General features: G+C 42.0%; 1 pseudogene; it reads right to left on the reverse strand.

The window, feature by feature from the left end:
- Positions 1–1,964: 1,964 nt before the first annotated feature.
- On the reverse strand, positions 1,965–2,853 carry LOC119618758 (large ribosomal subunit protein uL24 pseudogene; annotated as a pseudogene).
- Positions 2,854–13,075: the final 10,222 nt, after the last annotated feature.

Below are 13,075 nucleotides of genomic sequence, written 5' to 3' on the forward strand. Positions count from 1 at the left end.
GATATTGGCTACACTCTAATAGAATTTACCCTCATTTCCTTCAATCCTCTCATCATTTAAAGGAAATCCTCTAAAATATCTCTGTTCAAATGTCTCGTAGATCTTTCAGTTTCCTTGCAGAATCATGTAGGACAGTTTACTGACCCCTGATTTGGTGAAAGCGTTTGTAGTCTTTTGGGTACTCTTGCTCCCATTAGTCATTTTCAGGAGTTGGTCTGGAAATGTCTGCCATCCCTTCAGAGACAAAGCAATATTGTCTGTGAGTTTAAAAGCCAAACTATCTCTGTAATAAATATGTCACATATTAATCAAGGAGCTGCCCAGTTTTTATTTATTCATTTAGTTTTTAGAGATGGGGTCTCATTGTGGCTAGACTCAAACTCTTGGGCTTAAATCATCCTTTCACCTCAGCCTCCCACATGCCTGGGACTATAGGGGTATACCACCACGCCTAGCTGCCCTATTTTCTTTTTTTTTTTTTTTTCTTTGAGATGGAGTCTCGCTCTGTTGCCTAGGCTGGAATGCAGTGGTGCAATCTCGGCTTACTGAAATCTCTGCCTCCCAGGTTCAAGCGATTCTCCTGCCTCAGCCTTCTGAGCAGCTAGGAGCCCTGAGCCCTTGAGGTCAAGACTGTAGTGAGCTGAGATCATGCTACTGCACTCCAGCCTGAAAAACAGAGTAAGACCCTGTCTCGCACACACACACAAATTAAAAGTATTGTCCAATGTTGATGTCAATTTTCTAGAACTGTAGTGTGCAGAATTCACTTTATTAAATTGATATTTCAACAAACAATGAATGTACATTTGTCCACCAGTCTTATTCTACTCATGATTCTTTAAGGATCAGTGACCATGGTTCAGCAACTTCTCCCCAGCTTAGGACCTGGAACAACTTCTATTCATTTCAGTCAACATTGACTGGATCTCTAACCTGAACGAAAGGATAAGTACATTTTTTGAACTCGAAGTCTGATTTACAATCATGTCATCTAGTTTATCTTCTAATTTCCTTTCCCCTGCTCTTTTTAAAACCAAATTACTGTTTTAAAACCAATTATTTTCTTTGACATATATTCAGGGCCTCCTGTATAGAATTGAATTTGTGGTCATATTGTGACAATATTGTAAAATAATATTGGTTTTGAACCAAATAAATTATATTATTGAACCAAATAAAATAATATTGATGATGAATATTGTCTTAAAACCAAATATTGATGAAAATATTGAAGATGAAAGGAAAACAGATGGCAGATTAGGCTTTGATGTATCACCATTTACTTTATGTGAAATTTTAAATCTCCATTTTCTCTCAACTGCGCTGGTTTTTATAAAATATGTTAAAGCCATTTTTGGCTTCAAGTATGAAAGCATGAGCTTGTTTAGCTTCCCTAGCAATGTGTGTTTGGCCATTGCTATGTTTTGAATGTTTGTGTCCCTCCAAAATTCATATGTTGAATCCTACCCTCAAGGTGATGGTATTAAGAAGTGGGGCTTTGGAGTTGATGAGGTTATGAGGATGGGGCCCTCATGAATGGGATTAGTGCCCTTAGAAAAGAGGCCCAAAGGAGCTTGTTTGCCCCTTCTGCCATGTGAGGACAGAGCGAGAACCAGGAAACAGACCCTAACCTGACACCAAACCTGCCTTAGCCTTGATCTTGGACTTCCCAGCCTCCAGAATATTGAGAAATAAATTTCTGCTGTTTATAAGTCACCCAGTGCATGGCATTTTTGTTAAAGAAGCATAAACAGACTGAGACAGCCATGATCACTCTAATTTTTTTAAAATATTTTCCTTCACATTTGCACAATTCAAGAGCAGGTGCTGCCTGGGAGACCCTTCCCTTCCTTAGAGAACAGCGAGCTGCTTTTTCTGATTATGGAGAGGCTTATTTACCTGCCATAGGATTTGCAATCAAGAACATTACCTTCCCCAGGGGCAATTCTAACCTCCCCCCCTGCCCCCAGCCACCACACTACTTTTAAATCAAAATAGACCATCTCTCTTTTCACCTATTGCTCACTTTCCTCTGATTAAAACAAAAAAGTAAAGGAGAACCAGTACAAGCCTACATACATGCACACACAGGCAAGCACACATACCACAAGAACACACTCATGCACCCATGCATACGCACATGAACACGTACAAGCACACACACACACACACACGTATGCATGCAGACACTTTTAACCTCTTCCTATACTACATCTGTGTTACATTATCCCAGCCATTTTTTTCAACTTTTAATGAAAGCTTGTATACAAGATTACTTTATTCCTGCATCTTCTCATTGTTTTCTCCTTGTATTTGCCCTTTTCCTTTCCTACTTGGTGAGATTTGGCTTTCCGTGCAAGGATCTTTTTGCGGTCTTTGTCCAGTTTTAGTCTACTGATAACCCCCTTGCTGGGGGGAAAGTCTACACAGAGAGTTGTGTCGTTAGCCTTTTCCTGCTGCACCCATTCAATGTAGATGACATGTTTCTCTCTGTAAATCTGGACTACTGTGCCAATTTGCTGACCTTTGTGGTGCCCTCACACAACCTGAACTTCATCATCCTTTCAGACGGGCATGGATCAAACACTGTACTTCTGTCTCCACTCTTTGGAGAGAGGGGAGGACATACCAGTTCTGTGAATGTAGGAAGGCGCATTGAAATGCCTTTTGCAGTTACTGCTTCAGTCAGACGTCACAAAGAGATTGAACTTCATTTCATTTCGGCCACTCCCACTTCAGTGACGGCCACAAAGAGAGCCCCACTGGTTATTAATGTCTTTTTTCAACTCAAACGTGTAAACTACATAGCCTGGCATATTGTAGAAGAGAACTGTGCAGCATTAAATATTAGCATCTCACCCTCACATGCACAGAAATATTCAGATTACAAAAATATACCAATTTATAAAGATTAATATTAACTCACTGTAATTTTTCAAAGACTCGCAATTATTTGATCAATTTCAGGAGAAACTATTATTTTTTTTACAATGTTCATGCCAATTGCCTAAGACTAATCAGTTTCTCTTACTTTGTGACTGACTGATTCTATGAATATTCTGCCTCAGTATTTAAAAAATTCTCCTATAATAATTGGAAAGGTGAACAGAAGTGATTAGATTTGTCTTAGCAGTATCTCTCACTTTGCGAATCTTCATGTGAATCTTCAGTACCTCTTATTTTGTGAATCTTCATCAAAATCTGAAGTATTCCCATTACTTTTAGGAAAAGAACCAAATGCTTAACATGATCCACATAAGATCGCATAATGTATATATCTCTGTATGCTCACTTTGTATTTTATCATCAATATTTGCTGCAACAAAACAAAACCAACTTCCAAGATAAGGTCCAGCATATGTGGACTTCCCAGCAAATTTTAGTTAATGCTGCCCTCTAACGCCTGCCTCTGATATTACATCAGCTCAGGGTTTTGACCAAAAACAGACACAAATGAGGTCACCTAAGGAGACGTTAGCAATCATTGCCAGGTTCCCTTTGACTAGCTCATTCCACAGATGAGCAAACTGAAGCCCAAAAACTCAGGTGTTTCTCGCAAGATCACACAGCGAATGACCGTCAGAAGGAGTTAGAACACAAAATTGCTGTCTTTCCCCAGACAGGGCATGTGAGATGTGACCACAGGGCTCTAGGATTGGTGCCTCACCCGTTAGGCTTTCTGAAAATTCACAAACTGCAAAGCATGACACTGCCCATAGGAATCTGTTACAGAAAACGAGAAAGGATTCTGACATAGCTCAATTAAGAAGCAACCGGAATTCATGCAGCCCGGGTCCTTGTGAGAGACAATTAGAATATACCAGAAAAGCTGGAGAGGTAGCAGAGACCAGGTGCTGTGCGGTTTTGTGTACTAAACTCAGGATTTCTAACTTAATCCTGATGATGACCAGCTATTAAAGGCCTCTAAGCAAATTGAAGAAGGTCACTCCGACTCAAGGGTATAGGGCGGGTCTGGAGACAGGAAGACCAGCAAAGCTTTACTTTGGCAGTCCAGGGTACCAACAATGAGGACTGCAGGACCCCTACTTTTCTAGTTTACAGAGTGTATTAGTCCGTTTTCACGCTGCTCATAAAACAAACATACTGGAGACTGGGCAATTTACAAAAGAAAGAGGTTTAATTGGACTTACAGTTTCACCTGGCTGGGGAGGCCTCACAATCATGGCGGAAGGCAGAGAGGAGCAAGTCACATCTGTGAATGGAGGCAGGCAAAGAGAAAGAGCTTGTGCAGGGAAACTCCCACTTATAAAACCATCAGATCTCACGAGACTTACTCACTATCAGGAGAACAGCACAGGAAAGACCCACCCCCATGATTCAATTACCTCCCATCAGGTCCCTCCCACAGACGTGGGAGTTCAAGATGAGATTTGGGTGGGGACACAGCCAAACCATATCACAGAGCTAATGGGAAGATGGTATTATCGGGCTGTCTAGAGGACACAGGAGAAGGAGAAAGGGTTGTGAGGCCAGAGGAACTATCACTGTATGGACATGCTGAGCTTGAAAGTCGTATACACAAATGTGAACCTGACAGCCAATCCTTCAAGATGGACCCCAAGCAGCTAACCAGGCACAAATTTCAAATACAGCCAAGTAGGCATTTGTTGACTGGAGGTCACACAAGCACCTGAGTTGCCCAAAACACACATCTCTATTTAACTTTGGAACTTTCAGAGCTCACTTGAACCAACCAATCAGAGCTTACCTGAATCAACCAATTAGAGCTCACCTAAACCAACAAAGGCAAGCTCATCTGAACCAACCAATCAGAGTTCAGCTGTATCAACCAATCAGGGCTCAGGTGTGTTGACCAATCAGTTTGAATTTTCCTTTGCATAATTGAACCTGATTGGGCAGAAACGTTTGCTATAAAACCCAGCCCCAGCTACTTGGGAAGCTGAGGCAGGAGAATCACTTGAACCCGGGAGATGGAGGTTGCGGTGAGATGAGATCATGCCACCGCACTCTAGCTTGGGTGACAGCAAGACTCCCTCCCTCAAATAAAAAATAAAAATAAAATAAAATTTTAAAAAGCACCAAACCCTCCCTTTGTTCTCTGGAACACATCTTTGTTTACACCAGAGGCTGCATCTCCCTCTTTTGTCAGCTGTTTGCTGGAATAAAGTCTCTTTCCTCCAATTTCCTTCCCAGAGAACTTTTCCTTACAACCTCAGAAGACAGCCGGATGGAAATACTTAGTAGGTGTTGGAATATTAGGCTGAAGCTCAGGAGCAGGGGGAAGATTTCACTTACAGATTTTGCACCAAGATACATTTAACGTAGTTTTGAAAATTGTCATAGTCATTACGTAATGAATTATGTAATAAAATTAAATAAGTTAAATAACTGAATAAATTAATTAAATAAAAATATGTAATAAAAGTATCCAATATAATTATGTAATGTAATATAAAATATAATTTTAAAATCCTAGTTGTTACACCGAGATAAGTCTGCCTTGGAGGCAGGGGGAGTTGCCCAGGAAGACTGTAGAATGAGAGGCCAGGAAGACAATTGGAGAACCCACATGTTGGCGTCAGCAGAATCCACACAGGAAATGAAGGAAAGGCAGATCCATTAGAACGATATTGATAGGATCTCACATCGCAGTAGAGGGGAGCAGTTATGAGAAAAATATGCTCAACACTGACAAATGCTGGGCGGAAAACGTGTAACTCCACACTGCCAACTGAGGAAACAGCAAGAAGCTGTTGGTTAAAGCCACCAAAGCTCCTGGAACATTACAAGTTGCCCAAAGAAGAAGGGCCCAGTATGAAGAAAGGGAGAAGGAACACAGGGACCCCTGAGGCTGCATCCCAACAGAAGAGGACCATCCTAGAGGAGAAGGAGCTCTCAATCCTCATTGTCACCGCAGCCTACTTTGTAGAGGGCACAGTCACTTTTCAAAACGTGAGGTGGGAGGTTCGAGAGCTCTTAAGTGGGTATTCAAATCAATAGTACAATCTAAATTATAACCTGACTCTGATTTGGGAGTGTGGTGACTAATGTATTTGGGGACGAAGATCATTGCTGCATATGCCAAATGACAAACAGATGACACAAGTTAGCAAAGTTTTTTGTTTTGTTTTTATTAAAGAAGACTTAGTACTAATGAGGATATGGTGAAATAACTCTCTACTCAAGAACAAAAATTAATATTAATCTTTTGTACAACAATTTTGCAATATATATCAACATGTTTACATCATTTGATATAGTAATTCTGATTCTAAGATTTTTAATTAAGTAAATAATTTATAAAATGGAGAAAGCTTTATGTTTATCTCAAGGTTATTTATAATAGGAAAAAAACAAATTCAAACTACATTTTTCATGACAGGGGAATTATGGAGTAAATTATGGTACGCACTTCAAATGGAAAATCAGGCAAATGTTACAAATAATAACTGAAAGTTTTTAATAACTTGGAGAAATAGTAGTTATATAACATTAAGTAGAAGAAATGATATAAAATTTTATATGCATTATTACATCAGTTCTTTTTTAAGTCCATATAAAAAATTCACAAGATGCTAAGTATAATATTCTCTGCAAAGAAGAACTAAGATGATATATTTCCTTCTCTTTCAAGTTTTCATTACTCATCCTGCAACATTTTTATAATCAGAAAAAGTCATCCGGGCATTCAGGGATGAGAGCTGTTAGAAGGATTCCAGGAGTCTCACAGGCTAAAGCAGGTGAGGAGGGCTTCATGAAAGTAGTGGGACTTGAATTAGGATCCGACGGGGAAAAAAAAATTATACATTGAAGAGGAGTGAACGTTCCCGGCATGTAGAATGGCGACAACACGAACAAGATGGGGTGGTGAGTTAGGTGCAAAGAGTTGACCAGTTGGCTGGAGAGAAAGGAGACTTTCTGTATTGGAATATTGGGATTTAAGAGTAATCAGATGAATGTAAGATTGATGGAATGGAAGAAGAAAGCTATTGGATAGTTTTGATCAACAAAGGGCTCATGTGTTTTCTTCTAGCTTTAGTTCTGATTAAACCCTCAAAACAATGGTTGGCATAGAGAGCGTTTGACAAACATTTGTGGGATGAATGAACGAGGAAACAGAGTCCAGGGTAGAAAACATTCTCTAAGTGCCATTTAAATACCTTTATTTTCTTCTGCAATCAGGTGTCTCTCCAGGATGACACAGTAAGGTAGCCTCTCCACCTTTCAGTTCTGCTAATTTGCAAGTCAGATATATTGAGCTTCTGAAAATTTCACAGACCCACTCTCCCTTGGAAAAAATGACAGAGATAAAGTAAATGAAATAATTACTTCTCTACTATTCACCAGGGTTGGATATTACTCAGCTGAGGAAAAATGATGATGTGTGCCATTTACAAGTTAAAAAAAAAAAAAAACTAAACAAAAACTCTATGTAAAATTTCAAATTAAAAGCTTTTCCTAAGCATGGGATTTATCTATTTCACAATAAAGACTGCATATTTTTCATCTTCCTTTCTAAATAGCTATTGATTACCTTCAAATAATTCAGAATCTGATATAAAAAGATTTTCCTAAGACCTAACTCTCCGAAGAGCTAAAAATGATGTCCAGGGGTTTGAAGCCAAGTCTTACACCAAAGCCCACGGGCTCCACCATCAGTCATCCTGCCTGCTGCCTCTCACATCCGCATCTGCAGCTGGCTGGTGCTGTGAGTTGCTCCATCGTCCCTTACCTCCACTCCACCCTTGGATTTACATTGTCTTGAGTTCTTGTATCTTACAAAATGTATAAGCTGTCAATCAGCTAACCTGAAAACCCAACTCTAACTCATGACCAACAGACAGAAGAAGATAAGCATGCTCCCACCCAAAGCCCTTTTTCTACACAAGCGACCAAGCACTGCTCTGTCCTCAGACCTCATCTGCCTGAGCTTCCATACACTATTGTTCACCACCCCTCTTTCTAAAAATTCACCATTTGGCTTCTTCAAGTATTTATTAAAACGTGATTCTTGGTCCTCTTCCTTCCTTCTTTACCCTCTTATATGTGTAAGTCATGCAATGCTGCACATTTAATCCTATCAGGAAGGGTGATGAGGCATAAAGAGGACAGATTTGGAATCAAGCAAACAGGTTTTCTGTGTGTGTTGGTTCGGTGTGTGTGTTTTTTTAGAGACAGGGTCTCACTGTGTCACCCAGGCTACAATGCAGTGGTGCAATCATTGCTCACTGCCCCCTTAACTTCCTGGGCTCAAGTGATCCACCTCAGCCTCCCGAGTAGCTGAGACTATGGGTGTGTGCTCTCACGCCTGTCTAATTTTTTAATTTTTTTTGTAGAGACTGGGTCTCACTGTGTTGCCCAAGTTAATCTCAAACTCCTGTTGTCAAGGGATCCTCCCACCTTGGCATCCCAAAGTTCTGGGATTACAAGCATGAGCAACCATGCCCAGCCAAGCATATGTGGGTTCGAATATCAGTTCCACTGCTTACTGTTCTCTATTGAATTACTTAATGTATATGAGCCAAACAATATTTTCCTTACTGAGAGGTTGTGGAGATTAAATGAGGCCATAGTCAGGCTCACCGCATGGTAGATGCTCAATACATATGAGTTATCCTCATAATCATTATTAGGTGTGTTTTAATATGGGGATATTTTCTGATAATTAGTTAATAGTAAGACTAACCTTGACTGATGCTGGAGAACCAGGGTTCAGGAATTTGAGAATGATTGCCTTTGGGACACACACTTTTGGAAGAGGCCTTCCACCTGACCCTGCACGTCACTGCATTTTCTTGCCAGCTATGCCCCAACTGCATGGTCCTGATTGCTCCTTGCCTGGGCTGTGTCTCAGGGTTGTGCTTATAGCAAGCAGCCTTCAGCGGGGAAGTAATAACTCTCCCTAGGCAAAGGGCAGGCTTCCCTCCACTTGCTCTAAAGCCACGAACCCTCCAAGCTCATTGTTCCCAACTCACTGCATGTGGGAATCTGTGCAGGTGCCCAGTGGTGCTGACAGGTCAAGTAACACAAGAAGGGAAAGTGGATTGTTTGGTTTGACAACATGAATGTCGTTGGTGTCCTTGAGAAGAATCAAGGTTGCTGGTGTCCTTGAGAATGTTACTGGTGTCCTTGAAAGAAAAAGCAACATGGGCGTGAGTTCAAAAGAGCATGTTAGAGGCCAGGTGCGGTGGCTCACACCTGTAATTCCAGCACTTTGGGAGGCTGAGGCGGGTGGATCATGAGGTCAGGAGATCAAGACCATCCTGGTTAACACAATGAAACCCCATCTGTTAGAATGCAGAGCTCAACTCAAGGCCAAAGCACAATTCGCAACTTCTCCCACCCCATCAACCAAGATTTGTCTTCACTCGTTCATCCGCTCATTCAATAAACGCCAAATGAGCATTCTGCATCAGACACTACATTGGGAAGGTGCAGATGGGAGCTCCTGCTGAAGAGGTGATGCAATATGTGTGTATCCCAAGCTAGGACCCCTAGAAAGACTGACACAGACTGCTACATGCAGAAGGTCTTGAGGGAGTGTTCCCAGGAGATTCTCCTATGAGGAAATGAGAAGATAAGATTGGGCCCAGGAAGCAGCTGCAATGGAGGCCTTGGCTGCACCTGCAGAGAGCTCTAGATTGTGGATAATCCTTCTGTGTTGTCTCAAATTGAGGCAAGGGGCTGGCACTTCAGATGCCTGCATCAGCAGTCATTGGCAGTGAACCACCCCAGTCAGACGTGGATAGTGACCTTGGGTGAGGCTGTTTCCTGCCCAATGAGGGGCCCAGCTGTGAACCATCCTGCTATCCTGAGAATCTCTAGAACTATAAACAAAACTCATCAAGCCACATTGATGGCCACATCCTTTCCCCTTAAATGATGTGGGGGGCATACTCCCTCTCCCACGAGCTACACCTTCTCCCCACGCCCTTAGAATATTCAAATGAGTAAAGGGAAAGAGTTTTCCTGTTAACATATCCCTCCAGACAAATGAGAACTCAGATCATCTGACCTAATGCTTCACATTTGCTGAGAGTTTAATTAGCCAGAAGAGCACCTATTGCCTCATTAACCCTCTAAATGTGGGCCATTAGCAGTTAGAAAAGCAAACACAGCAGCTGAACAAAGCAAATACATGCTGGCCATTGCTAAGGTTGAAGATTGCCCAGGTGGTAGTTACCTGGGCAGCAAGTTGTCGCTAATCCTGCCCGGGTGAGCATGGCTAATAGGCCCTCTGTGTCTTAAAGCATGACTCCATGAAAGGGAGATGGGAAACTAAACCAAGGCAGCCACCAAAGGCTGTTTCTTTGTTTTGCTGAGGAGCAGGCTGAAAACACAGAGTCTAGGCATGTTGGTTCCCGGCCACACATCTGCAGCGCCTGGACAGCAGAGTCTGTGGTGTGTGGTTGGGTGGGGGGAGGCGAAGGTAAGGTCAGAAAGGTGGAGAGAAAGGACTGCTCTTACTGTGACATGGACATTGACGAGCACAGCTAAATGCTATGGCAGACTAGAGAATAAAGGCTGAAAGCTGTTGTGTAAAGGAAGAAGAGCAAATGTTAGAAGTCATCTCAGAATTCACCTGGACCACTCCTTCATTTTAGAGAAAAGGAAACAAAAACCCAGAGAAGAGTGATGCTGTGCCCAGGGTCACACAGATGACTCATGATGGGACACAGATTAAAACTTGTTCCGATTTCCATTCCCGGTTTCTACTCACCTCCCTAAGAAAAATAGAGGAAAAGAAGAAGAAGAAAAAAAAGATGACGGGGGACAAACTAGAGAAACTAAAGAGATAAACTAGAAAAAAAAAAAAAGGAAAAAAATAGTGAAAATTGAAACTGGGAGCGGGATGGAAACAAGCAAAGAAAAAAACAATCATCAAGATTGATGCTGATTCTAAAATCCATGCACACCAGAAGAGCCAAGAAAATTTTGAAAGGGAACAAGATGTGGAACTAGTTCTTCAGATTCCAAATATTCTAGAGGTATTGTAATCAAAATAGTGTGTTAGTAGAACAGTAATTACAAACATATTGATGAAAGAGAGCATGAGGTCCAGAAACAGACCAATGACTATACATGGAGTGTAGCACATGAAAAAGACATCATTTTAACCAGTGGTAGTTGGGTGGGGTTGAGGGGGACCACTCAGTAATGGTATTGGCACTACTGACTGTAAATCGGTGGGGGAATTAAGTTAAATCCCTACTTCACACTATTTCCTCCCCAAAACTGAGAGATGAGTAACCTCAATAAAAATGGCAATCAATATTAGGCAATATTTATAAAGCATTAGGAGAAAATACAGTCCTACATAGCTAGGAAGATAGGAGCCTTCCTACCCAAAGCGCGCGCACGCACACACGCACACACACACACACACACACACACACACACACACAAAGCCAAAGGGAAAAGGAAAGATAAATTTGACTATATTAGGATTTAAAACTTCTGTTTTATAATAGAGGCCCAAAATAAGGTTAAAATTCAAGAGATAGTCCAGGAGGAATGTTACAAATATCTAATGAAGAATTTGTAGCCATGCAAGATAAAGAACTTCTAAAATCAATACAAAAAGACAAAAAAAAATTAAAAATTGACAAAGGGCAAGCAATTCAAAGAAGAGGGAATGAAACTATTCAATTAACATGTGAAAGGTAGATCAACCTCACTTGTGACCAGGGAAATGCCAATTAAAGTAAAATGAAACACTTCATACTCATCTACCTGGCAAAATGTTCATGTTTGATGACATGGGGAATGTGGACCTCATATATTCACAACCAGCTGGCGAAAGTAAAGATGGGTGCCATCACACTGAACAGCAAAGCAGCAAAATCTATGGAAGCTAAATTCCCAAATTCTCACTTTCCTGTTTAAGCAAATGAATAAATGACTTGTTGTTCTTGTAGTAAAGAGAATCATGTTGACCAAAAAGAGATGAAATATCAGCGCAGGAGCCTGGGTGGGAAAGGATGTTGGAATCTCATGATATCTCAGCCCACAAGTGGGGCCAGAGAAGGGCACAGTCAGAGCCAGGTGCAAGAGCAGGGTGCAGAGAGAGGCCAACCCAAAGGTCCCCACTGCATCCCTCCTCGGTGATGTTTAAGACTACTGCCTCATCTGGTTCCCAGACAAGGAAGACAGCTTTGCTGTCAGGTTATCTCATTTTCTAAACCTCAGGGATGAACTATTTCAGGTTGGCAAGTGAGCAAATTAAATTCCTTAGTGGCAGGATCAGTCATGCTAAATGAGAAAGTTGACTCAGCCGGGCAAGACAGACGCATGTCATTACTCAATGGCAGGGTCCCTGCACGGCCACTGCTGAGTCCTCCTTGGCCTCCCTTCCTTGAGCTGACTCATTCTTCATCCCACTTTTCTGTGCAGAGTTGCTGGAAAGGACACATGGGGGCCCAGATGGGAAGGAACATCCCCCAGGTGTTGGTTACACAGGAAATTGAAAGGCTGTCAGGTCTGGAGAACAAAGTGAGCGAACTTCCTGTACTGTGAGTTCCTAAGGGTTCCGGTGAGACAGTGTCAGAACCAGGCAGGGCGCTAGTCAGGTAGAACACATGGAAGCGAACTAGCTAAGGAGGGGAAGGCGAGGAGACACTGGGCGCTTGGCAGAGCCAGGTGTTTAAGGCCCTTGGTCCCTCGCACCCCTGGACGACCTGTGTCTACCTTTCTCTATTGCTACAACCTTAAAACCTGAGTTCCAGGGTTTCTTTGTCATGCCTGACTCTGACACCCTGCGTTTCTGGTCCCACTTCCCATTTGTGTTCTAGGATCACCCTCTGCTCCTGATTCAATGACAGTAATGATTGTCATTCCCTGGGTGCTAGACACAGTGCTCTAGTACTAGGCATAGTGCTCTCCCTGATCCAGTCACAGTAATGATTGTCATTCCCTGAGTACTAGGCTCAGTGCTCTAGTACTAGGTGTGGTGCTTTCCCTGATCTAGTCACAGTAATGATTGTCATTCCCTGGGTGCTAGGCTCAGTGCTTTAGTACCAGGCACAGTGCTCTCCCTGATCCAGTAACCATAATGATTGTCATTCCCTAGGTACTAAGCACAGTGCTTTCCCTG

The sequence above is a fragment of the Chlorocebus sabaeus genome, chromosome 9, assembly GCF_047675955.1.
Source record: "Chlorocebus sabaeus isolate Y175 chromosome 9, mChlSab1.0.hap1, whole genome shotgun sequence".
In the NCBI taxonomy this organism is placed as follows: domain Eukaryota; kingdom Metazoa; phylum Chordata; class Mammalia; order Primates; family Cercopithecidae; genus Chlorocebus; species Chlorocebus sabaeus.